At 51.1% G+C, this 26,333-nt stretch overlaps 1 long non-coding RNA gene across 1 annotated transcript in view; it reads right to left on the bottom strand.

The window, feature by feature from the left end:
• Positions 1-26,333, bottom strand: part of LOC308358059 — a 119,155-nt gene that overhangs the window by 15,462 nt on the left and 77,360 nt on the right. The window lies entirely within an intron of this gene.

Below are 26,333 nucleotides of genomic sequence, written 5' to 3'. Positions count from 1 at the left end.
GGGGAGGGACCGTGTGCATGCACGTGTGATCGTCCTATCCTCAACTTCCCAGCTCCCAACCTTATCAAAGTCATGTGTCTCCACTTGGCACCATCGCGGACCACCTGTACTAATATTTGCTTAAGATAATCCTTTCAACCAGCTCACTTACTAAAACCTTAATAATCGCACCAGTATTGGAGTCATTATATTTTTTTCTAAGGCTCCTCAAACAAAATGCATGAATACGAACATTTGTAAAGCTTGTCTGTGTGTCCGTGGAAATGAGCTTTGGTCCCAGAAATGTGCTGACGTCAAAACCAGAATGCAGCTTTTAGACAGGATTCTGAACAAAAGAGGCATGATTTCATTTATATGAAGTTCAAGAACAGACGGGATGCAACCATGTTACTTAGGGTTACTCTCCTCAGCGAACAAACCTTCAAAAAGCAAGAAATGGTGACCATGGAAGTCTGGAAGAGTAGAGGCTTCCAAGGGAGGGAGAGGGTTTGGATGGTGGGGCTACAAAGATGGTTCTGGCAAGATTCTCTTTCTAGATGTGGGGGTTATATGCATGCTTGCTTCATCACTGTTCACTACACTGTGTATTTACCTTTTACACACTTCTTGGTGCAAGTGTTAGGTTTCTCAATACCAAAGTTTTAAAGTCTTTTGCACTGTATCAGTTCACTTTAAATAATGAGCTTGTATTCTTGTATGACAGGTGTGATTTAAAAAAACAGATAAGACCTTCTTTGAGGGGTACCTGGGTGGCTCAGCAGGTTAAGGGCCCAATTCTTGGTTTTGGCTTATGTCATGATCTTTGGGTCGTGGGATGGAGCTCTGCATTGGGCTCTGTGTTGAGTGCAGAGTCTGTTTGAGATTCTCTCCCTCTCCTTCTGCCTCTCCATCCCCCCCCACCCCTGCCAGCTCTCTCTCAAATAAACAAATAAATCTAAAAAAAAAAAAAGAGACCCTCTTTGAAGACCTACGCACACCCAGAACCACCCCACTCACTCTCGCTCCCCTGGCTCAAAATTCACTTTCTCTCCCATGAGAAGAGTTTCCACTTCCCAGAACCGGCAGAGCCACTTCACTGGGCCAGCTGAGCACAAACATCCTGGGTGTGCTGGGGGACCGTGCACTTCCTCCTGGGCCTGGGGGAGGTGGTGAGAGCAGGGGCTACATGCACAGCAGCGGTTCTGGGACAGCTCACCACATGACAGCTGGGGGAAAGGGAGGCAAGGACCCACATCCACCCGGAAGAGGGCTTACAGGGCAGAGGGGCTGCGGGGCCATGTTAGCACGCATCCTAGCTCTGCCCCTGCAGGGATCCCACAGTGAACTCTAGAAAGACTCTAGTCCTGACCCTTGACTAGGGGCAAAGCCTCTTGTGGGCCCGAGGACCAGCTGGCAGATGGCAAAAGCCTGCAGCTCTGTTTGGACAACACTATAATCAAACATCCTGCCCCGGGGGACTAAGACCAAGGCAGGAGGGCTGGAAGCGGCTACTAGGCCCTCAGGAGCCTAAAACAATGGCTCTCCAGGAGCCCAGGACACCAGGAAATCAGCCACTCATTCCTAGGACAGCTTTCTTCTTCTTTTTTTTTAAATGTTCACAGTTGATGGAACCTTTCTAGAGGCAATCTGGCAACAGCTTTTAAAAATGTTCTTACCCTCTGAGCCTGTAATGCTACTTCTGGGAACTGATCCCAAAGAAACAATGGAAATGAAGAAAAAAATTTATGGCATTGGTTAGAAAGCAAAAAAAGAGAACCGACCCCAATGTCCAACAACAGGAGAATGGGTAAATAAATTACCGCACGTCTCACTGCACAACCTTAGGATGTTAAACATTTATATACGTGTATAGATGCAGTCATAGAAAAAAGCCTGAAAAAAAATGCTCAAAAATATTAACTGGGGATAGGTCTTGGTGCTGGGACTCCCAGTGATTTCTGAAAATGTGCTCTATCTTCCTATCTTCCTGTAGTCTCCCAAATTGCCTTTAATTAATGTGTTTTCAAAATCAGGGAAACAAAGCAGGAAGTATCCATTCACGTAACTGATTTCCATTCACCAGATGCATATTTCCTGGGAACCAACTATGTAAGAAAGCAGTGAAGGACATAGACCCTTTTCACACGCATGACCTGAGTGTCTTTACCAAGTACACGTGTCAGCACAAAGTGAGCCAGGGAGAGGATAAAGGGTAAAACACGGCGCTGCACAGTGGGTGGTCAAGGAAGGCTGCACGGAAGGGGTAGTGGTAGGCGAGAGGGACAGAGGCAGCAGGTGCAAAGGCCCCAGCATGACTGGAGGCGTGTAGATAACGAATCCGATGAGTAGCAGAGTCCCGGGAGGAGGCTGGTCCGCCAACCCTGGAGGGGGAGGGGAAGGAGCGGCACGGCCCAGAACGGGACAGCGCTGGCACAGAGAAGGGGACAGACTAGAGAGAATCTGGCCATTTCCTCACAAGAAGAAGAGCTCCACGGCCCTCAGTCCGCAGCTGAATACCAGGTGGGTACAGTGCGCTGTGCCAGATCATGTCACCGAAATGCGGGCTGTCACTCCTTCTCTTGCTCCCGCGCTCCTCAGACCAGAGCACAATGGAGATACGAATACACAAGCCATTTCAGGTCGGTATGTTTGGGCCAACATCAGCTGCCAGGGCTGGGCTCAGCTTTAAGAAAAAACAGACAACCTTCCAAACGGAAGCCAGTCCCAGCCCTCCTACGGGGTGGGATGTACCTCGAAGTCCTTCCCATGCAGGTCTTCATGGGCTCATGGGCGCTGCTCAGGAGGCCCGGAGGCCGGGAACCTCACTCCCAACGGGCAGAGGAGGAGAATGAGCACCGGGCAGCGTCCGTTCTCGACAAGAACTCAAGCCCTCAGTAGGAAACTATGTTACGCGCCATTGGGGGGCTGCTCTGGGCGCCGAAGGGCCTCACGCTTGCAGGTGCATGACCTCCAGTGCTGTGCAAATCCAAACGCCCCCTCCTTTCTTGAGAGAAGTCCGCATCTGTCTGCAGCAGCAGGATGCCCATCCAAAAAGCCCGCTCTCCAGGTTCCCTTGCAGCTAGGGCCAACTCTGTGTCCCATTCTCGGCAGTGAGAGGTTAAGTGGAAGTCTGCTTGGGGTGGGGGTCGGGTCTTCTAGTAAAGCTCCTGCTTTCCAGGAGAAAGGAGTAAGCTCTTCCCCTTCCACCCTTCTCCTCCCTGGAATGTGGATACTGTACCTGGAGGTGAGGCAGCCATCTTGTGATGGTGAGCCACATGCTGAGGACGGCAGGGCAAGGAGTCAGAGGAGCCTACTCTCCCAGCCGGGGGCCCTGCCCCAGGCTCCCCATACCCCCCCTTCCCTTCCTACATGCCACAGAAGAACTGTTGCCTTAGTTAAGCTACCGCTTGCTGGCTTCCCGTTACTGGTAGCAGACTCCAGTCTTGACGTCCCACCCAGATCCTCATTTTATATATAAGGAAACTGAAGCTCTATGAGGGGAGGTCACTAGCCCAAGGTCATGCAGAGCTAGGAAGAGATGAGGCTGGATGTGAGCCTGTATCCCTAACCACTTTGTAGCAGCATCTTGAATCTCAGTCAGGAGTACTGGCTTTGGGGAAAGCTTGGCTTCGATTCGCTTCTCCATTTTGTTGCCGCCTTGTTGATCCCCCATACCAGAAGCATGAGCCCCACAAAACGCGGACTCTCTGCTGCTCCCTCCCCACCACACAGAACAGCGCTGGCGGATGGCAGGCACTGAACACACACGCTCAAGGGGCAATGACCAAACACCCCAGGAAGGGCGAGTGACTCTTCTGGAGAACAGGAATGCCTCCCCTTCACTTCCCAGGGGGCTGGGAGGGCTCACTGAGGAATAACTATAAACCACAGGGCATGGGGTCCGATTAAGTGCCCAATAATAGATTCCATATTACCAAAATGGAGGCTATAGACCTCCTCTTCCAGAGACCTTTCCTCATGACCAAACAATGGTTTTGCCACCTCTAGATGATTTTTTTTTTTTTTTAACTTGGGTCCAAAGATGATTTCTCTCTGCCAAATATCTGTAACTCACAGGTCAAATACCCCCAGGACTCCTAGCTAAGTCCCAAATCGGGAACCTGGAGTAGTGCCCCTGCCTCCCTCCTTGGCCTTGGGCTCTGCCAGCAGTAACCACCCTACACTTTGCACATCGACCCTTCCTCTTCCTTAGGCCCGCTTCCCAAGCTGCCTCCTGAGTGATGCCTTCCCTGACCCTGCCCCCCACCCCCTCTCCTGGGACGCTCTTGGGGCCCCAGTCTGGCCTAGCCTCTTCCAGAGGCGGTGTCTGCAGAGGCCATCTACCTGGCACTCCTGCTGGGCGCTGCCCGCACTGCATCTGCCCTCGCAAGCCCAGCTGCTGGGAGCAGGCACCACCCCTCCTCTCCCGCCTCCCCGGGGGCTGCGGGCCCCTAGAAGAGATGCTCGTGGACATCCGGTGAACAAGAATGAAAATCGCACAGCCTGACATTTATCTGGGTCTCCAATGCATCGGGCATTGTTCTGTGAGCTTTATGCAGATTCACCCTTTCGCTCAGCACAACAATCCTTTGAGAGGTACTATTTCCATCTCCTTTTTATACACCAGGAAACTGAAGCCCAAGGTCACATTGCTGGTAAATGGCAAAGCTGGGTTCCAATCCTGCTGACTGACTCCAGAGTCCGTGCTTCTAACCTCTGGGCTCTGCTGCCTTGTTGCATGAGCAAATGCACCCAAGTCCATGGCAGGAAGAAAATCCCCCAGGGCCAGGCCTAAGCAGAAGGCGGAGGTCACTCCCTAAGCCAGAGTGAACATTCTCACTGGCGTCCCCATAACATTCCAACCCTATTCTCCTTTGCTTACCTGCCAATATTGATGCTGAAAAAACCAGACATTCACTTTTCTTGCTGAGAAATCTGCTGGAAATCTGCTAGATGGGGAGGGCGGGAGGAGCTTCCCGATAAAAGAGCAGAAACATGGTCCTGACTGGCTCCCTGCGTCCTGCCTTGTGGCTATGACAGGTTGTGATAGCTGGAGCCACAGCAACCATATTGCAACCATGAGGAAAGGCTAAAAGTGGTTTCAGAAGCACACACCTGGGCTTCTGAGATGTGGAGCTGTTGAACTGCGGAGTATTTATCACTTATATTCCAGGCTGAAATACAAAGTATTTAGAAACCAGTATGGCGCAGGCAACAGACAATTAAAACGGATGGCAGCTGGTGAGCACTGCCAAACACCAGTCCTGCTTGAATCCAAACACTTGAATGTGAGCGCTTTGAGGATGAGTATCCATGCCGGTTCTGTTCACTGTTGTCTCTCAGCACCAGCACAGTGCTTGGCACACAGTCAGCATCTGGTGAATGATCCTGACCGACTTCCCTGGAGATCTGCAGAGGATCGCTGACAGCACAGACACCAGAGTCTGCTGCACCAGACAAGAGTACCAGTGCATACCTCCCAGCTCTGAAAAAGGCGGCTTCATCTCCCCTAGCTTCAGATCCCTCATCTGTATTTATCTCACAGGGTTTGGGAGGGAACTTTTTTTTTTTTTTTAAAGATTTTATTTATTTATCTGACAGAGATCACAAGTAGGCAGAGAGGCAGGCAGAGAGAGAGGGGGAAGCAGGCTCCCCGCTAAGCAGAGAGCCCGATGCGGGGCTCGATCCCAGGACCCTGGGATCATGACCTCAGCCAAAGGCAGAGGCTCAACCCACTGAGCCACTCAGGCACCCCTGCGAGGGAACTTTGATAAGCCCTGTGTGTGCAGCTCTTAGACAGGACCTGATGTGATGCCGGGAATGTGTGCTCGCTGCTATTGCCCTCCACTTCTTTCATCCTGTCGGTCTCCTTGCTTGTCAAATGGCTACCATGATCTGTCTCTCCTTTAAGGAGATAAAATGTGAAAAAGTATAGGCAAAAGCACCCTGCAAGCAAATGACAATTTTTTTAAATTATTTTTATTTATTTATTTGACATATAGAGATCACAAGTAGGCAGAGAGACAGGCAGAGGGAGAGGAGGAAGCAGGCTCCCTGCTGAGCGGAGAGCCCAATGTGGGGCTCAATCCCAGGACCCTGGGATATGACCTGAGCCGAAGGCAGAGGCTTTAACCCACTGAGCCACCCAGGCGCCCCAGCAAATGATAATTCTTATCTTTGACTCAGCGTGGTGTGCCAGCTAAGAGTGTGGAGTCAGAATTGCCTGAGCTCAAATCCCAGCTCTGCCATATGACTTCCGCCAGGCACTCGACCTCCCTGTGCCTCAGTTACCTCACCTGTAAAATGGAAATAACAGAAGTACCTCCCTCACGGGGCTGACATGAACACTGAGTGAGTTAATATGTAGGGGTGCCTGGGAGGCTCAGTCAGTTGAGTGTCCCATCCTTGATTTTGGCTCAGGTTGCAATTTCAGGGTTGTGAGATCGAGCCCCGTTTCAGGCTCTACGCTCAGCTGTGAAGGCTACTTGAGATTCTCTCTCTCCCTCTCCCAGCTCATGGTCTCTCTATCTCTAAAAGTAAATGAAAAGAATCTTTTTAAGAAATAAGCTAATACATAAAGCTGTGGAGCAGAGCCTGGCTCCACAGGTGATCACCAGGAACGTTAGCTGATGTGACTTGGGCAAGCGACTTAACTCTTTCTCTTCTCTAAGAGTACTAGTCATACCGACCTCCCTGGATTACTGTGAGAACTAAAGAAGTTAATCCATGTGAAGTGTGAAGTACTTGGAACAAGGCCTGCTTTATGAGAAGCACCCAGTTTCTTGTTTTTTTAAATTTTATCTATTTACTTGACAGAGAAAGAGACAGGGAGAAAGGGAACACAAACAGGAGTGGGAGAGGGAGTAGCAGGCTTCCTGCCAAGCAAGGAGCCCGATGCGGGGCTTGATCCCAGGACGCTGCGGTCATGACCTGAGCCGAAGGCAGATGCTTAAGCGCCTGAGCCACCCAGGCGCCCCTGAGAAGCGCCCAGTTACTGTTAGCAATCCTCATCATCTCTGACTGGGGGCTCTCTTGAGGACAGACTACCCACCCTTCTATTTAACTCCCGCATGTTGCTGAACTCCCTTGTCTGCATATCTGGCACCACCCATGGTCCCCGAGGCTTCCCCCGAACCTCACAAAGGTGGGAGCTTTGGGAGTGTGCGGCTCTGCCTGTAGGCACAGAGTCCTGGGGAAGGCTTTCCTTAGGTCACGGCACTACCCAGTCCTCCGACAGGAACAAAGGGAGGGTGTTGTCTGAACCTAGGGTCGGGGGAGCTTGAAGAAGGTGCCTCCAGTAAAGGAAGAAACTGTAACCATGGGCAAATAGCCCTGAGCCTCCCAAGGGAGGCCCATCCCAGGCAGCAGTGGCTAGCAGCTGGCAGACAAGGCTCGAAGAGCTGCCTCAGGTTTCTCGGGAGACCAAGGGACTCCAGTGTCCCAGATGGAGCCTATCACCAAGCAACGCACCCCTGCCCAGGCCATTTAGACGTTCTGGTTTTCACATCTATACAATGGGTATCAATTTCCCTGATTGGTCCATTGCCTGTCCACCTCTGGCCCTGATCTGTATCACAGGGGACTACATTTCCCAGGATTCCTGGTTAAGTTCAGCCAATGGCGGTGCTTCTCCCTCTCACCCTCCACCCCTACCACCCTTGGCTCAGTAATATCACCTCCCCCTTGTACCTCTCTAGCTCTGGGTCTAGTCTCAGGACTGCCACTCTGTCCCTGTTTGGTTTCCCTGTTCCTCCATCACTCTTTTAATCAAATTCTTGGGAGTCCAATTCTCTCTACCTAGAATACCAGGAGTCATACCTAGAAATACCTAGATGCCATTTTCCTGAGATACACCTGTCTCGCTTGCATTTTAGGGGCATCTGAGAATGAAGGGAGGAGATGCACCTGGAAGGTGGAAAGCACCACATAAAACAAGGATTAGTTTATGGAAACAGCCTCCTCTCTTCCACAAGGCACAGGCACATGGTGAGAGTGGCGTTCAAACCCCTCCCAAACAAAACAATCCCATGTTGGAGAACTGCTTCAAACTAATCCAAAATCCGAAAGCCGGGGTGGGGGGATGGATGAAGTGTGCTTGGCCATGTGCCAGGAACGACAAGCTCGGGTGACAAGCCTGTACCTGTGGGTTCTGTATGCTCTTCTTTCTACCTCTGGAAATATTTGAAATTTTCCATTATTAAAACAAAAACCAAGAGGCAAGAAAAAACTGGTCCCTGTTCTGTGGGTGGGGGTACTAACTGGCAGAAGCTTTTTTGAAGGCCATTTGTCAGTTATTAAAACCACGCACAGCCGTGGACCCAGCGACTCCAATATCAAGAGAAGTGCAGACATGAATAGTAAATAACGCTGACCACAGGCCAGCACTTCATAAGCACGTTATATATCATATAAAGCCCCTGAGCTAGGGGCACCTGAGTGGCTCAGTTGGTTAAAGTCTCTGCCTTCAGCTCAGGTCATGATCCCAGGGTTCTGGGATTGAGCCCTGCATTGGGCTCTCTGCTCAGCGGGGAGCCAGCCCCTGCACCCCCCTACTTGTGATGTCTGTCAAATAAATAAAATCTTAAAAAACAAACAAACAAACAAACAAAATAAAGCCCCTGAGCTAGATACAGTTACTGTCTCCATTTTACAGAGGAGGAAACCTGAGGCTCAGGATGTCAAAGTGAGAGGTTGAAGTCCCAACCCCAGTGCCCTGGAATGTGACTGAGTTTAGAGATTAAGGCCTTCATCAGAGGTAAATTAAAAGGAGACCATCAGGGTGTGTCCTAATCCGATCTGACTGGTGTCCTTGTAAAGAGAGATTAGGACACAGAGAGCGGGTGCGGGTATGCCGCACCGGCAGGAGCCCCTGTGCAGCGGAACCAAGACGCAGGCCCAGGTCACTGGGCCCCTTGCTGCCCTTAACAGGATGGCGGCAACACTGCAAACTGTTCACAGTGGTTCTGTTCTCTCCGGGAAGTGAGACTGGAGCGGGGTGCAGGGAAAGGAGGAGCCAGATTCTCAATGTTTACCTTCTATACTTCTATAATGACATTTTTAAACATTCACATATCGCATTTTAAAAAATTAAAAATAAAAGCACATACGTGCAAATGAGTGTATACCACCCACCCAAATGTGGGAGAGAGGAGTATATCCAGGCCTGATTTGTCTTTTTACAAGTTTCACTATAATCTCTCTCAAGCTTCCTAAAAAGCCGGCAGAGAGAAGCCAGAAATGCCTCCACAGGCGGATGAACTGCGGTGAATTAAAAGAAAAGAGAGGGTAAAATATTTGAATGTTCAGATATTTTACAACCCTCAGTCATGACGACGGGGATAAGTGCTGGTATTTTCACATCACACAGATGCTAGCTACTGTCCCCAAGCCTTTATTTTTATTTTATTTTATTTTTTAAAGATTTTATTTATTTATTTGACAGAGAGAGAGAGAGAGATCACAAGTAGGCAGAGAGGCAGGCAGGCAGAGAGGAGAAAGCAGGCTCTCCATGGAGCAGAGAGCCCGATGCGGGGCTCGATCCCAGGACCCTGAGACCATGACCTGAGCCGAAGGCAGAGGCTTAACCCACTGAGCCACCCAGGCACCCCCCAAGGCTTTAAATGTATTATCTCTTTAAATCTTCAAACTACCTTAGAATACAGATACTACTGTTGTTTCCATTTTCTCCTTCAAGAAACTCAGGCTCAGGGAGGCTGAGCAACCTGCCAGGTTAGACGGCAGGATCAGGACGTGAACCTCGGCCAGCCCGCTCCAGAGCGTGGCCCTGATGACTGTGTCCTTCCTGCCTCGTTTCATCTCTGGATGGGCCACTCATGCCGAGGGAGGCCTGAGTCTGGTAACAGGTGCAGGAGGAGGCAGGAAGGAGCCTTCAGCCAGACCAGCAATCTGAGACCCCAGCTCCACTGGCGTGGCACAAATGAGGCAGTTGAAGAAAAGCAAACAGTGACAAGTGAATGGGGAACGCAGGACTCTGCTGCACTCTGGGGGGGCACGTGGGCCACAGCCGCCTCACGGACAACACCCTGGCCATTCCTGGGGGGAAAGCAATGCCTGTCTCCTGCCCTAACAAACCCCACAGACTTAGAGGGACACAGGTATGGGTGTGCTCACAGAGTGCCGTCTATGGCAGTGGGGAGCTGGGGGTGACCTGGGTGCCACACTGGGGACTGGAAACACGAGGAGCGACAGATACACCTCAGGTACCACTGCCCAGTGGACAGACACAACACACTGGAGGTCACAGAGTGACCCGGCTCATCTCAAAACCCGCTGTTGAAGAAAAACCAGAAGAAACAGACTGAGATACGGAGCCCCAAACCACTTCTGGAAGCTCTTATTCAAACCTCAATGTATATTTTGCAAGGATATGTACATAGCTCTAGACACACCACACACACCTCTGAGTGGGGGAAGGAAGGGAAGGACAGGAAATGAAGGAAGAAGGAAGAAAAACCTAACCACTGAGCAAGGAGGCAGCACACACACCGTTTCTGCCAACAGACACGTGGTCTGTGGGAGACCAACTCTACCTGTCTGGGTAGATGAACAGGCAGAAGGCAGAAACGACACAAATCACTACATCTCCAAAAGAAAACCATATTTCCATGTTCTCAAATGCGACCAGCTGTTGGGCCTGACAGTTTTTTAATTTAATGAGCCTGGGTCAGGGACCGAGTTTGGAGGCTCTTCCCAGCTGTGGCAGGCATCTGGTTTTCTGCTCTCTACCCATTCCCTCTCCTCCTGGATAATGGACCCAACCGGTCAAAGGCGATCAAGATATGGCATTCCTCAGATGATCTGACTGGTCTGGTGAAAGGGGGGACATGACCAAAGCGGGATCGATCACAGACTAAAGGAAGTATTTATAACCCATGAGGGTTGGGCTTTTCTTCCCCTCTCTAACGTCTGTGGACAAGAAAGCGAGTGGCCCTGACGGTCACTGGCAGCCATTCTGGGGCAAAGAGGCATATGTTTATCTACATCTACAGCTATTTCTGTATCTGTATCTCTCCATACTAGGTTGAAGCTAATGCTGAGAACCTGAGTCCTTGATAATAGACATCTGAGCTGCTGATCCTACCCCACCTGACTGCCACCGCCCAATGGACCCTGAGATACGTTAAATTTCTTTGCTATTTGGCCAAATGACATCAGGGTTTTGCTACTTGTGACTAAGAGCATCCTAACTAGGACCCACAAATGAGGCAGCCGTTTTCTATTACCAAGGAAACATCTCTGCAAGAGGGAAAGGGGGGCCTCGGAGACACCCTGATCCCGACACAAGAGATTATTTACAGGCCTCAGGTTGCACGTCCCCTGCCCGCGCAGACGGCCCCACACGCGATGTCGCAGATGCAGCCGGTTGCGCGGTCCTTTCTGCGCAAGGACTCAGGAACCTACCACAGCGGGTGACTTTGTTGCCCTCATTCATCACAAGAGCCGAGCTGCAGTAAGCATCCTATGTTCTATTTCTCCGGATAACGGCAGGGGGTTAATCCCCAGCTGGCTGGAGATACAGACGACAGCAGCGGACAAGAAAGCCCAGCCCGTGCCCTCCTGCAGCGGCTCTGTTCCTGAATCAAAGGTCGGACTTCTGGACCCAGGCTCCGCAAAGATCTGACGACTTCGGGGCTCTCTGAACTAGCACGTGGCCCGAAGTCCTCAGCGAGGAGACCCCACCAGCTTCGGCGGATCACCGTTCCATCGGGATCAAGGGAAAGGCCCAGCTGAAACAACTGGGAACTCAGAGGGACCCAAGCCCCGCGGTCAGCCTGTGCTGGCAGCCCCGTGACCACGGGCCAGAGAGTTCACTAGTGTGGTCTCGGCCATAGAACACCAACGGAAGTACTCCTCTCACAGGACTGTCGTGCCGACACAATGGACGGACACTCATCAAGTGCTTAGCGTGAAGCCTGGCACAGAGCAAGGGCTCAATAAATATGAACTGTTTTATTATCGTTACGATTTGCTGGATATTTAATTACTGAGGTATGATCACATACGTGCACCTGTTCTGAGTGCACAGGTTAATGAATTTTGACCTATGTCCACACCTGTGTGATCCACACACTGAACAAGACATAGGGGCTGGCTGATAACACATATTAACGGAGTAAAATGTGTTCTTAGGGACTCATGGTGGCGTGTGGGTGATCATCAAGCCATTTTCCCCACCTGAACGATGAGGCTGCAGCCAGGACACCTTCCTTGCACACAAAGCTCCTTCCCAGACTCGTGCAGCCAAACCCGCAAATTTGGATCCGGAAGTTGCCTCTGCTCCTCTCCCCGGGGTGCTGGGCTGCCGTATCCCTAAAAGGCTCACCAGCAGGTTCATTTGTCTCCATGCTCAGGTTCCCTTGCGGCAGCTCTCTCCTACCAGATTCTTACACCCCGGTCTCTCCTGCAGCAGCCAGGCTCATTCAGAAATGCTGATGTGGCCAGGTCCCTCCTTTGCCTGAACCCCTTCGAGGCTGACCTCGGGATGAATGGATAACCTCTCTAATCCACTGCCACTCCTCTCTGACCAGAGCCACCCTCCACTCCCCCTGACTCTCTCCTTCAGTCTCACTGGCAACTTGTTTGAAACAGAAATTGTTATCGAGGAAACTGCAGACTCACATGTATGTGTAAGACACCACGAGGTGCCACATACTGGGACACCTCGAAGAGACCACAGGGTCCGTTCTAGGCCAGTAATATGGTGATTATTTCAATAAAGTGAGTCAAATGAATTTTGTTTCTCGTGCATATCAAAGTTTTTTTTTTAAAAGATTTTATTTATTATTCGAGAGACAGAGATTACAAGTAGGCAGAGAGGCAGGCAGAAAGAGGAAGGGAAGCAGGCTTGCTGCCGAGCAGAGAGCCCAATGCGGGGCTCGATCCCAGGACCTTGGGATCATGACCTGAGCTGAAGGCAAAGGCTTTAACCCACTGAGCCACCCAGTTGCTCCAAAAGTTATGTTTAGACTATAATGTCTTTTTTAAGTGTGCAATAGCATTATGTCTAAAAAACCCCCAACGTAGCTGTCTTAATTTAAAAACATATTATTGCTTAAAAATGCAGACCATTGTCTCTGCGCTTTCAGAGAGTCGTAATCTTTCTGCTGGTGGAGGGTCTCAGCTCGGTGTCGGTGGCTGCAGACCGATCGAGGTGGTGGTTGCTGAAGGCTGGGGGGTGTGGTAATTTTTTAAAAAGACAACGGTGAAGTTTGCCACACTGATCAACTTCTCCTTTCACAAGGATGGTGTTTCAAAGCATGCGATGGTGTTCCAAAGCATTTTACCCCCAAGGAGACCTGCTTTAAGGCAGAGGCTTATGTCACTATGTCACGGTCTAAATCCTCTGCTGTCAGGTCAGCAGTCTTCACAGCATCGTCACCTGGAGGAGATTCCATCTCGAGAAACCACCTCCTTTCCTCACCCACGAGAAGCAGCTCCCATCTGTCAAAGTTCGATCATGAGATCGCCGCAGTTCAGTCCCGTCTCCAGGCTCCACTTCCAGGTCAAGTTCTCTTGTTGTTTCCCCACATCTGCAGCGGCTTCCTCCACTGAAGTGCGGAACCCCTCGAAAACCAAGAGTCGGATGCTCAACCGACTAAGCCACCCAGGTGCCCCAACAAGACGTATTTCTTAAATAATAAGACTTGAAAGTCACAATGACTCCGTGATCCATGGGCTGCAGAATGGGTGTTGTGTCAGCAGGCAGGAAAACCTGATCTCACTGTCCACCTCCATCAGAGCTCTTGGGTGACCAGATGCCTTGTCCGTGAGGAGTAATATTTTGAATCTTTTTTTGGCTGAGCAGCAGGTCTCAGCAGTGGGCTTAAACCATTCTGCAGACCGTGTTGTAAACAGATGTGCGGCCATCCGGGCTTGGCTCTTCCATGTACAGAGCACAGGCAGAGTAGATGGGGCATACGTCTTCCAGGCCTTGGGATCTTCAGAACGAATGGTCTGGGAGCACGGGCTTCCAGCAAAGTCACCAGCTGCATTCCCCCTACCGGGAGAGTCAGCCTGTCCTTCCAAGCTTGAAAGCCAGGCATTGACTTCTCCTCTCCAGCTACGAAAGTTCTAGATGGCATCTGTGTAATGGTTCATCTGCACTGATGAACCATATGTTATCCATAGTCTGCTCCCTTTGGCTGCTGAGCAGGCTACCACGGTACGGAGGTACCAGAGCTGGTTTAACCGTTCACCAGCTGAAGGACAGCTAGGCTGGTTCCAGTTTCCAGCTGCCGGTGTGCAGGTTTTTGTGTGAATGTGAGTCTTATTTCTCTGGGACAGATAAATGCCCAAGAATGCAATGGCTGGGTCACAGGATAGTTGCATATTTAACTTTTAAAAAATTGCCAGTCTGCCCTGTGTCAGGCTCCCTGCTCAGTGGGGAATCTGCTTCTCCCTCTGCTTGTGCTCCTTCCCCTGCCTGTGCACTCTCTCCCTCTCAAATAAATAAAATCTTAAAAAAAAAAAAAAAGAAATTGCTAACCTGTGTTGGCAAGCGGCTTACCATTTGATATCCCCACCAGCAGAGTACTAGAGCGCCAGTTTCTTGACATCCTTTTCAAAAGCAACTTTGGTTCATTCATTTAACCCAGACTGACCGAGCAGCTCCTGTGCTCCAGGTACTACCCTAGATACTATTCTGGGTTTACAGTAACGAACAAGACGTGTAATCTGTAGCACCTAATCCGTATCACCAGAGGATCGTACATGCTGAAGAGTGTAGGCAGGCAACACAGCAGACAACAAACTGATCAGGATAAGCGCAGCAGAGAAAATCCACAGCAGCGCGGGATAAGGAGCGTGTGTGTAGGTGGGTGGTGGTGGGGGTGATCAAGGCACAGTGATTAGGAAGCCAGATGGCCTGGGTTTGAATCCTGTTCTGCCACTTTCTAGCTGTGTGGCTCAGATGAGTGAGCTGCTTATCTGTGCCTCGGTTTCCTCATCTATAAAACTGATCGTATCTCCCTCCTGGGGCTGTTGGGAGGACTAAATGAGTCAAGGATAGCCAGAACACACTTAAAGCAAGCACTGGGCCTGGATGGGGAGCCCATCTGTTTAAGAGGCTCTGTAAGATTCTCTTGGCTGCGTGGCTAGCACAGCTAAGGAGCCCCAGTTGCAAGTTTTGTGGATTTCCTAAGACGCAAGGCACCCAACTGGAGGGAGGCCACCCTCCCTGGGATCAGAATGCTCCTCGCTCTGGGAGCAGGCAGCCACAGGCACAGCAGAGCAAGGGGCAGCAAGGGCCCCCACTCACAGAGCCAACGACAGAGGCCCCTCCTGCAGAGTGGGCGCTCGGGGTACCCCAGATGTCTGACACCATGCCCAGGCAGGAGGGGGCACTGGCAGAGGGCCTCCCAGACAACTGGCCCACAAAAGCAGCTATTTCCTGGGCCGGGCTGAGGAGACAAAGGTAATTAGGAAACTCCCCTCCCCATCCTGTCCTGCTCCACTCCCGGGCCTGGCCCAGAAGAGGGAATGGAGAGAACATTCTGGTTGGCATCTTATAAAAGAAACAGGGAACGAGGGAGGGAGGGTGCTGTGGGCAGCTCCGGGTCTGGGGGAAAACAAGGCAATCTTCTTGGGGTGCGCACTGGGTCCCTTCTCGAAGAGGAAGAGCTCCCGGGTCAGCCAGGCCCAGAGACTTTCTGAGGCGGAGGCAGGGCTGCTGGGACCTGTGCCGTGGGCCTCCCTGCGGCCTGGCGAGCCACTGCCTTCCCAGGGAGACGTGAGCCTGGAACCAGGGCACCTTCTCCTTATCGAAGGCTCCTTTCAACCCTGCACACTGAGTGGCCAGACGACAGCGCGGTTCCAGGTAACAGGGTCCAGGGAGGGCTGGAGCGTCTGCTCACCACCGCACCCCCCCAACCCCGCCGCCTGGCAGCAGTGGTACACACTGTCCCCCACCGCCCCCAGCTTGCAGAGGCGGTACACACTGTCCCCTCCCCTGCTCCCCCAGCTTGCAGCGGCAGTACATACTGTCCTAGGGAAAGGAGTCAGGACACTGAGCCTTGAAAGTGCAAGCAGGAGTTAAAAACCAAACCGAACCGAACAGTGTCACTGCTCTCCTTAAAACCCTCCCGTGGCTCCTAAGGGCTGTGGGATGAAAGTCTAAATCTCTGACCACCAGGCCTGCAGACTCAGCACCCTCCCCTCCCACCGGCCCCGACTCAGGGCACACACCAGGCCCCTCCAACATGTTTCAGCCACGCACCATCTCAGGGCCTCTGTACAAGCTATTCTCTCTGCCCCAGATGCCTCGCCCCTGGGGGAGATCCTCTTCATCCTTCAAGTCTAGGCTGGAGAGGCACTTCTTCAGGAAAAGTCTCCTCAGACCCTCCCAGACCCACTCCTCTGCTTCGAATAAGACCCTCATCTCCCGCCCTGCTACTCTCTCAAGGCAACTTGGCTTTTCCTTAAGAGTTTAACTGCCAGTTAAATTATGTGGTTATTTGAGGGATGATTTGATATCTATCTCCCCCACCTGCTGGTGAGTGCCATGAAGTCAGAATAATGGTAATGATATTATTACTTTCAGAACAGCTCACACTGATTAACACCTCTGGTGTTTCACCACAGTATCTCCCTGACTTCATAGGACAGCTCTGTGGGGTCAATACTGGTATTATCCCATTTCAAAGATGGGGAAGCCATGTCAGTCCTGCCAGGGGACAACGGTTAGTTTGGGGGCACCCGATGTCTGGGTGACATTTCAGATCTTTCCTGTCCCCTAACACTCACGTGGAGAGGAGGAGGGAAGAGGCTCACTGGGGACAGAAGCTCAGGTCCGTAAGACACATTTTTGTCACACTCTGGAGTGACAGCCTCTGATTCCAAGGTCCCCTTCAAGTTCTAGTCCCTCTCCAAATCAGAGAAGACATTAATTTTAAACGTTTTTACTGTGCAACTACAGTATGTCCGATGTGGTGGCCTGAGCACTAGAGACAGAGTGACGAGCAGGACACACGGGGCCCCACATTCACTCAGCTCGTGTCTGCTGGGGAGGCGGACACAAGGCCAGGTCTCGGAGCAGATCAGTCAGTGGCCGCCAGTGGGGACGGGCGAGCAGGAGGAACCAATAGGTAGGGCTTGAAACTATTATGTCCCGCTCCGGTGGATCCACGTCACACATCTGTGAAAACCCACAGAACAGAGAACGTGGAGAGTGAACCCTAATGCAAATGAGGGACTTTAGCTAAGGAGAATGGACATCAGTTCATCAGCTGTGACAAACGCACCACACGAAGGGGAGACATAACGACCAGGGGCTATGGAGTAGTGGGGACGACTCTCTGTGATCAAGTTTCTATAAACCTGAAACTGCTCTTCAGAAACAAAAAGCTCCCCCTCCCCCTCCAAAGCCCTGTCTTGAGCCCGCTCCCACGTCCCCCATTTGTCCCCCACATTGCCTGCCCACACCTGGCTTCAGGGACTCCGTGCTCCCAGGTCTCCCCCTCCCCCGGCACCCCTTCCCAATCTGCTCGGCGGATTCTTCATCGTAACTCTGGACAGCTTTTTTCTTCTCCAGCAACACCCCTCCCTTGGTGATCTCGTCTAGTCTCGTGGCTTTAAATGCTGTCTCTTCACTGAGGACTCCTACAGTTCCTTCTGCAACCCGGACCTCTCCCCTCAACTCCAGACTTGAACATCCAGCTGCCTCCTAGCCGGCTCGCCCCGCTGCCGAAAAGGCATCTGATGTTTAACAGACCCAAAAGCGTATTCTCGATTCTTTACACCACCTTCACCTTCTCCTTGCAAACCCCTACTCAGGTGGTCCTTGACTCAACATCTTCACTCTTCACCTGGTACTGGGGCCAAAACCTTAGTGCCATCCTTCCCAGGCAGCCCCCCTGCCCCTGATCCCACCAACCCAGTCCATTCAGACTTACTGTGGGCCTCACCTTGAAAATATTAGGATCTGCTTACTCCCCTGCACAGTGTCTCTTGCCTGGACCATGGACTTGGCAGGAGCTTCTGCCCTAGTTTCCTGGCTCCCACCCCTGCTCCCACACACAGCCAGAGGGGCTCTGTTAACATGACTCAGATCACGTCCGTCCTGTGCTCAGAACCTTCCCACTACACATTTAGGAGAAAGCCTCAGTCCCTACAAGGCTTCCCATGGAATTCTCTGACCTCATCTCCTCCCATGTTGTCTTTTATTTTAGCCACTGAGGTGGGCGTGTAATGGTGTCTCCCCGTAGTTATCATGTGCATTTCCATGATGATGATTAAGGAAGGTGAGGTATGCACGTAAATAATAATAATAATAATAATAATAATAAACCGGTACCATTAACTTGGGATTAATTATGTGCCAGGCACCGTGCTAAGCACTTTTATGCTGCGGGATCCCTTCCAAACCTCTTGGGCCAGACGTATTTTAGAATTCTGGGTAACCTGGATTTTAGCCGGGCGAAAGAGCTTGCACCCCCGCAAGGCCTGGGGAAGCCTCCATCACGTGGATGTTTCTGCAGCAAATAATCTGTCAGTTCGGATCATGTTCCACCCAGGATGGTGGGTCTGTGTGAAATCCCTGGCTCTCCACAACCATTTGAGGAGGTAGATAGTAGTACCACCTCTAGTTTATAGACCGGGAAGTCGTGGCACAGGCAGTTTCGTGCTCTGGCCACAGTCACACAGGTGGAACTGGAAGGGTAGAGTCCCAACACAAGCCATTTTCCCTATAGTCTTCCACCCCAGTTCTTGGGGTAGCTGACGGGAGATTAATCAAAATGCTTGAAGGAGCGAATGAAGAAATGAATGAATGGGATTAAAAAATGGGAAAGCCATGGGGCGTCTGGGTGGCTCAGTGGGTTAAAGCCTCTGCCTTCAGCTCAGGTCATGATCCCAGAGTCCTGGGATCGAGCCCAGAGTCGGGTGCTCTGCTCAGCAGGAAGCCTGCTTCCCCCTCTCTCTGCCTGCCTCTCTGCCTACTTGTGATCTCTGTCTGTCAAATAAATAAATAAAATCTAAAAAAAAAAAAAAAAAGTGGGAAAGCCAGAGAACCTGGGCTCTCTGGCCAATGACTGCTCATGGCAGGAAAGTCAAAAGCACTGAGCTAATTCTGTGTTTAACCTAATCAATGTACTTTGACTCCAAGATCTGCCCAGATACAAAGACGACCCCCCCCCAACACACACACAATGATCCTCAGAAACAAGAGCTGCCTTCTAGAGTTTTCGTGTTACCTTATTTCAAAAGGAGCACTATGTGGCAGAAACATATTAGCACCTAAAGGCTTAAATGACGCTGGTTTCCATAACAATAAATAGGAGCCATGTGTTATAACAGACTTAGAAGATATTCCCAAGGGCGTGACCTGGTCACTCCATGTGCTGTAAGCCACTTAAACAGGCTTTTTAAAGATTCTGTTATAAGGGAACAGGGACAAATAACTATAAGCAACATTCACTTATTTTAAACAAACTACCTGATGTAAAAGTCTTATGAGGCATTAAACTAGAATTTGGGAAACTGAAAGAAATGTGTGTAAGGTAATACTGACACCTGTCTTGAAGCAGAGTGCCACTGGGTGGGATGAGATTCCATTTTCCTCAATTTTTTATTCATACTGGAATGATTAGTCTGACTGACTTAAAAACAAGTGCTTACGTAACCACTTTTATGTATAATTTCACATTCATTCGTTTATCCATTTTCAGCAACTGTCCTTAAGAAAATTAGTAGTTAGTTTTTTTTTTTCTGAACATTTTTTTTTTTTTTAAGTAATCTCTACATCCACCATGGGACTTAAACCCACAACCCGAGATCAAGAGTCACTCTATCGACTCAGCCAGGGCTTTTGTTTGTTGTTTTAATTTTTTGAACGTAACAAAGTCAGTCAGTGGCTATGCTTTAGAGATCTCCAAAACACAATTAAAAGGGGGAATTAAAAAAACCCAACTGTCTGATATATGACTGGGTTCCTGAGGCTGGAGATACGGTTTCCAGTTGAAAAAAAAAAACAAAACACAAAACATCATACGTAAGTTCAAGAAGTGCCGTATCACACTTTCAGATGGACGTGGAAACAATGGATGTTGGAAACACGTAAAATGGCCCCAAAAATGACTCTCGCGAGAAGGCTGTGAAGAGTAGAACGCTATTTTCTGATATGTGAGAAGATGTAAGCAACATTTACAGTTCACCATTTTTTATATCATAATGATTCTAAACGTGTCACAAAATTAATAAACTTAAAAAGAGAAGCAGACAGCTGATTATGTCCTCTACAATCCCTACACAGCTCAAGTAGTCCCCAGAACATTCTTAAAAATCTCTTTGAAAAGACAGGGAACACCTAGTTTTAGGACACGTATGGGTTTTCTAGTACAAGTATTCAAAAAAACGGGGAAGGAACATATTAGCTTGCAAACATGATCATCTTGGAGGATTCTGGGTCCTTTGATTTTTTTCTTCTTCTCCTTTTTTTTTTTAAAACAACATGCAAGTGTTTGATAATCAGAGATGCAAACAATACAGCTTTATACATGTGAAGCTCACCCAAGGACATGATAAAGTGGTAGTCCTCACCCTTGGCCGCACCCTGGAAACATCTGGGGAGCTTTAAAAGAAAAACATCCCACGCCTGGTCCCACCCTCGGTGATTCTAATGAACTGGTCCGGGGTGGGGCCCAGGCCTTGCGGTGTCTTAAAACTCCCCACATGACTCTAATATGCCAGTGAGGAGAAGAAGCGTGGAAGAAAAATATTTCCAATGTTTTCGGTAGAATGTGTTACTAAGTGGCTTTTAGAAAACAAAAAGGTCCCATAGCCAAAGAAGCAGGATTCTTGGGGCGCCTGGGTGGCTCAGATGGTTAAGCATTTGCCTTAAACTCAGGTCATGGTCTCAGGGTCCTGGGATTGAGCCCTGCATCAGGCTTCCTGCTCAGCGGGGAGCCTGTGTCTCCCTCTCCCTCTACTGTTCCCCCTGCTTGTGCTCTCTCTGACAAATAAATAAATAAAATCTTCAAAAAATAGATTTCTGAACCTGTAAATGCCAATGCGGACCATGACTTGTGCGGGAAGAAGCCACAGTGCAAGGTGGATGCCTGTGTGAGTCTGTGTCTGTCTGCTCAGCATTCCTTCTCTCGAGCAGCCCGGCCACTAGCAAGCCCTGTCCACTCCACCTCCCAACTGCCCCTCATTCTACCTCTCCTTGGCCCACCTTGGTCCTGTTCTCCATGGTCTCCCGTTGGGATGATGGCAGCAGCCACCACACCTGTAATTCATTAGCCACAGAAGTGAGCTAGTGGAGGTCCTTGGGGCACACAGAGTTTGAAAAGCTTCTGCTTCCAACTGAGGCTGCCCACAGTGCCCCTTGGTGCCACACCAGGGCTGTGGACGGGGGCCTGCCTTCAAGTGAGGGCAGCATCAGGGACAGCAGGGCTGTGGCAGAACAAACCTGGGTCCTCCATGCTTCTGTGGAACTGCCAAGTCACGGGCCCAGAGGGCCGCCCGAAGAACCCCTGGACTTGGGAGTTGGGGAGCCACCTGTTCCCTGACAGCTTCCGCTAGCACCAATGCGGTTTTTGGTTATTTGTAGCCAAAAGCGTGCACGCTCTACACTCTCTGTGGAAGTACCCTATCTATTGGTCGTATCATTTCACCGGGGAAAATCACCTTATTTCTTTTTCTTGCCGGCTCTAAAACAGCAGGGACATTTGCCGTCCTGTTCAGCGCTCTGCCCCCCGTACCTGAAACGCTGCTTGCCAAAGAGCAGGGACTCGCTATTTGCTGAAACAATGCCTGCGCTCAGTGCCTGCAGCAACTCCACAAGGTAGGTGTTCCAAACACCCAACTCCTCCCCACGTCTCCCCCTCGTCACCCTGCACTTCTACGAGCCTTCCAGCTCCTTCTTCCAGCTCCTCCGTGGAGCCGAGCTCTTCCCAGTGCAGAACTCCACGGATGCTGTTCCCTCTACCGGGAACGCTCTCTCCCATTCCATTAAGGTCTTCCCATGACCTCCGGCCTCCCTTCAAGTGTCAGTCCTTATCACAGGCATCTTCTGACCCCTCCAAACACATGAGGCCTCCCTTGGATTTGCCCTCATGGTCCCTCCATCCGGGCATTTAGCACAGGTGCAATGACACAGCTGTTTCTGTAATTACTCACTCAGATTCTGCTTTCCTCCCCCGAACTGAGTTTGAGAAAGGCGGGGACCCCTTTGTATTTCCTAGAGGGCCTGGCACACAGGAGGTGCTTAATAAAGACCACACCTGACTATCGTGGCTAGGACACTTACTGCTCACTGAATACCTTTCCAGCCCCCTGTGCTGAGAGGCAGGCCCCTGCGACAAGCTCTGGGTGTGGGCGGAAATGAGCTGTGTCACTCTGGGTCTTGGCATCTAAGTGCTGTGTGATTCCCTCATTCCCTGTCCTGCCGTGGTGACCCTGGGAGCTACGTGATCTAGTCGTGAGGCTTCGAGATAGGAGCCTCCATCGACCTGTGTCTATGAGGTCTAGTATAAAGCACCCCCACCTGACCTGCCTGGTGTCGCGAGTCAGGGAAGGACACCTGTTGGGTCCAATTTCTAGGATTTCGGGGTCAACCCATTGCTGCAGCAGAAGTTGGCCTATCACTAGCATCCCTGTGAATGGAGGCAGGCAGCTCGATGCAGAGGCAATTGTGACCACAGATGGGAGGTGAGGAACAAGGCGGTGTGGCCTCTGGCCGCCAGAAAGGAACCTCGGGGAAGGGAAGAGAGAAGGGGATGGAACAACTCGTCCCTGGGGAATCGCCACTTTTAACTCCTGACGTGAGGGATGAAAGGACCCAGAGCCCCTCGCTCCCTCCAGACAGAGCCTGCCTGGGGACCCTCATCAAACACGGCTCCTTAGGGATCAGGGCCAAGTCTCAGCCCCTGGGGACCGGAGGAGGCCGCTCACAAGCCAGCAACAGCGTGGAAAACCCGATTAGCTAGAGGAAGCTGAAGCAGCAAGGCTGCAGGAAAGGGCCTGGGCTAATTCGGGCTGACAACCTTCCCGCGGAATCACCCACTGGGGCTCTGCCCTCCCGGTTCCATCCCGGAGAATAAATCACACTGTCAGGTCTAATTTGGGATTCGGCTGATGGGCTGAGCAGAGCATCCATGCGTTCTGGCCACAGAGGTCAAGGGCAGCCCACACGCTAGCGGCCAGTGCTGAAAGGCCCCGGGACTAGTGAGTTGGAAAAGGCAGGGGAAGCCAACAGTCGTGGGTTTCGGACACACACCAGAGCCGCTCTGCTCCGCTGCCATGAGATTTCCGACCCGGGCCTCAGCTGTGCAAGCCCCGTTCCCAGAGCACGGCACTGCTATATCCAGCTTGGGGCCAGACACAAGGTAAACAGTCATATTTGGGAATAAGCGAGTGCTTACTATCTTACAGGCCGGAGACTTAGCTGCCTGAGCCCTGACACACAGTGAGGGCTACTGCATGTAAAGCCGTGACCGCTCCATGCCACGCACCGCACTACTCTATCAGAGCTCCACAATCACTTTTCAATTCCCTACCGTTAGGAGGCTCCCAGGTTAAGCTCCCTACCCTGGGCTCGGCCGGAGTCTGGAGCCTGTGCTCTTGGCCCACCATGTCAAACCATTTTTGATTTCGCCATTTGGATTTCAAGAAGCTTGCCCTGAAACTCCAAGGCAGGGTCTGGTGTCCCCTCTGAGTTTCCGCAGCCCTGGGGCTTCCTGTATTAGAGCTCTCCTCACTCCAGGCTGTTTTCCAACAGAGCTCTCCCCGGACAGTCTCTCCCAGAGGGCATCCTTATAAGCCCAGGGCCCAGCCCCAGACCGGGAAATGGGAGATGCCCCACGTCTGTAAAATGGATGGATGGCGACCCATGTCCCAACCCCTCATTTTATAGAGGAAGGGGTGGGGATTCAGAAAGAAGAGCTGTAAGGGGCAGTTTCACTGAAGACGCGGAACATGGATAAGGAGAAAGTGCTCCTTGATGAGTCTCTTCCTCCTCGAAGGCCCAAAGCTGCTTCTGGGAGGCCCATCTGACCTCCAGACTGGCTAGGCAGCTCCGATGGCAGCCCACCACCCTCAGGCTTCCCCCCCACAGCCCTGCCACTCCGGGCCCACCTCCCTCCCTGAGGGAGCCCCCGGGGTGCAGGGTCTACCCTGTCATGAGGGGCCTCTCCACACAGCACAGAGGAGGCGCATGGTAAATGAACTGGCCAGCAGAACCCCAAGAAAGGGAACAAGGTCAGAGCCTCACTCTAGGAAGAGGAATTAAAAGCACAGGTACAACCTGGAAAGGGGGAGGCCAGGAGAAGTCCTCTCAGCCATCGATCGGCAAGCCAGGAAGGAGATGTGGGGTTAGTGCTGCTCACCAGGACGAGACCAGAACCAGGGAGCGGGGGTTCCTGCAGCACAGATGTGGTTCACGAGAAAGCTCTGAATGACTGAAACTTCCCCAAAGCAAAAGATGTAGCCCCGTTCCTCCCCTGGCTGGAAAGATTTCAACTGAGGTCACAGAGCCAGCAGTCTGGGACCCTGGGACCTCTTGGGAGGTAACAAAGCACAGTACCAAGAGCCAAGGCTCTGGAGACAGACTGCCAAGGTCCCCACCCCGGCTCCTCTACTCGGTAAGTGGCTTCACCACTCTGTGCCTCAGTAAGTCATTACCGTGTGGGGGATCAGAGCAGCAACGTCATAGGGTGAGTGCGGGGCGGGAGAGGGGAATGAGATCATGCACGGCAAGTGCTCAGGGAAGGGCTGGGCACAGAATTGGGACCCATTAGTGTTAATGATTATTGTTTTTCTTCCCCTGTGGACGCAGACACTGCTGGCCGGCCAACCCAACTGACATGCTCAAGTCCCTTCTTCCCTGGCTTCTGCCCCAGGAGAGGTTGGAAAGCTAAATGAAATTTCCCACCTTCCTGGAGCTGGGGGAGGCCATGTGACACTATTCTGGCCCGTGATATGTAAGCGGAATCTTCTGGGGGGATTAGGGGGGGGGATGCTCAAGCAGTCCATGACTGGAAAGCACGTGCTGCCGGGGTTGACCTTCCCCCTCCTTGTCACAGCTGGAGCCAGAGTAGCAACCTTGCGACCCGGAGGGGAAGGCCGAGCAAATCCAAGCAGCTCCAGGCAGGACACCACTATCAGTCCCTGAACAAGCCTCCCAGCTAAGTACCTCCAGGTTTGTTGTGACAGTAGAGAAATCAGTTCTCATCTGTTTCAACCTCTGGGTGCTGGGCTTTCTGTTCTTGCAGCTAAAAGCACTCCTGGGGGTGCCTGGATGGCTCAGTCATTAAGTGTCTGCCTTCAGCTCAGGTTATGATCCCAGGGTCCTGGGTTCAAGACCCACATCAGCCTCCCTGCTCGGCAGGAAGCCTGCTTCTCCCTCTCCCCCTGCTTGTGTTCCCTCTCTTGCTGTGTCTCTGTCAAATAAAATCTTAAGAAAAATAAATAAAAGCATTCCTGCCTGATGCACCCACTGTAACACAAATGGCTCAGGGTATAAGTCCACACGAATAGTTTGCCAACCTTCATTTAGGTCCCTGCATGAGAACCCTGACTTAGAGGAGAAAGAGGAGGAGACGGGGGCTGAATAGTGTTTGCGAAGCCTCAGTCACCATATTTTGCTCTTCCTTTTCAGCTGCATCTAGTCCCATCTGTGCAATTATTCACTTAATATTCTTTAAAATACTTCATTTTCATTTTAAAAATTTTCTCTTTTTAAGTAATCTCTGCACCCAGCATGGGGCTCGACCTCACGACCCCAAGGCCAAGAAACATGCAACTCCACCGACCAGCCAGCCCAGGTGCCCCAGTAAACCAATTCATTTTAAACTTAAATATATAGGGGCGCCTGGGTGGCTCAGTGGGTTAAGCCTCTGCCTTCCGCTCAGGTCATGATCTCAGGGTCCTGGGATCGAGCCCTGCATCAGGCTCTCTGCTCATCAGGGAGCCTGCTTCCCCACCCCACCCCCCCCACATGCCTCTCTGCGGCCTTGTGATCTCTGTCTGTCAAATAAATAAATAAAATCTTGAAATACACACAAACACACACACACACTTTAAAAAGAAGACACAGTACCACCAAAATGAAAAGCTGGCATCTTTTGCTGCAAAAGTAACTTAATAACTAATAACAAATACAATGTAAACCAACAAAACATGTTCGTCCACAAATCACTGAAAATTATCTGATGTAGCATAATTTGGGTTCACTGGACTAGTGAGAATTCTTCGTATTTGCTTTCTATCAAGGAAAAAAAAAATCACAAGATGGGGCAATGCTCGGCATTTTCACAGGGCAACAGAGGGCGAGAGCTAAGGAGGGGCTGTCCCTCAGAGAGGGAACGCATTGTGCTGTTTGCCAGGATTCCTGAAACCTC

This window comes from Martes martes (assembly GCF_963455335.1).
Source record: "Martes martes genome assembly, chromosome: 17".
Classification (NCBI taxonomy): domain Eukaryota; kingdom Metazoa; phylum Chordata; class Mammalia; order Carnivora; family Mustelidae; genus Martes; species Martes martes.
This window is presented reverse-complemented; position numbering and strand designations above follow the sequence as displayed.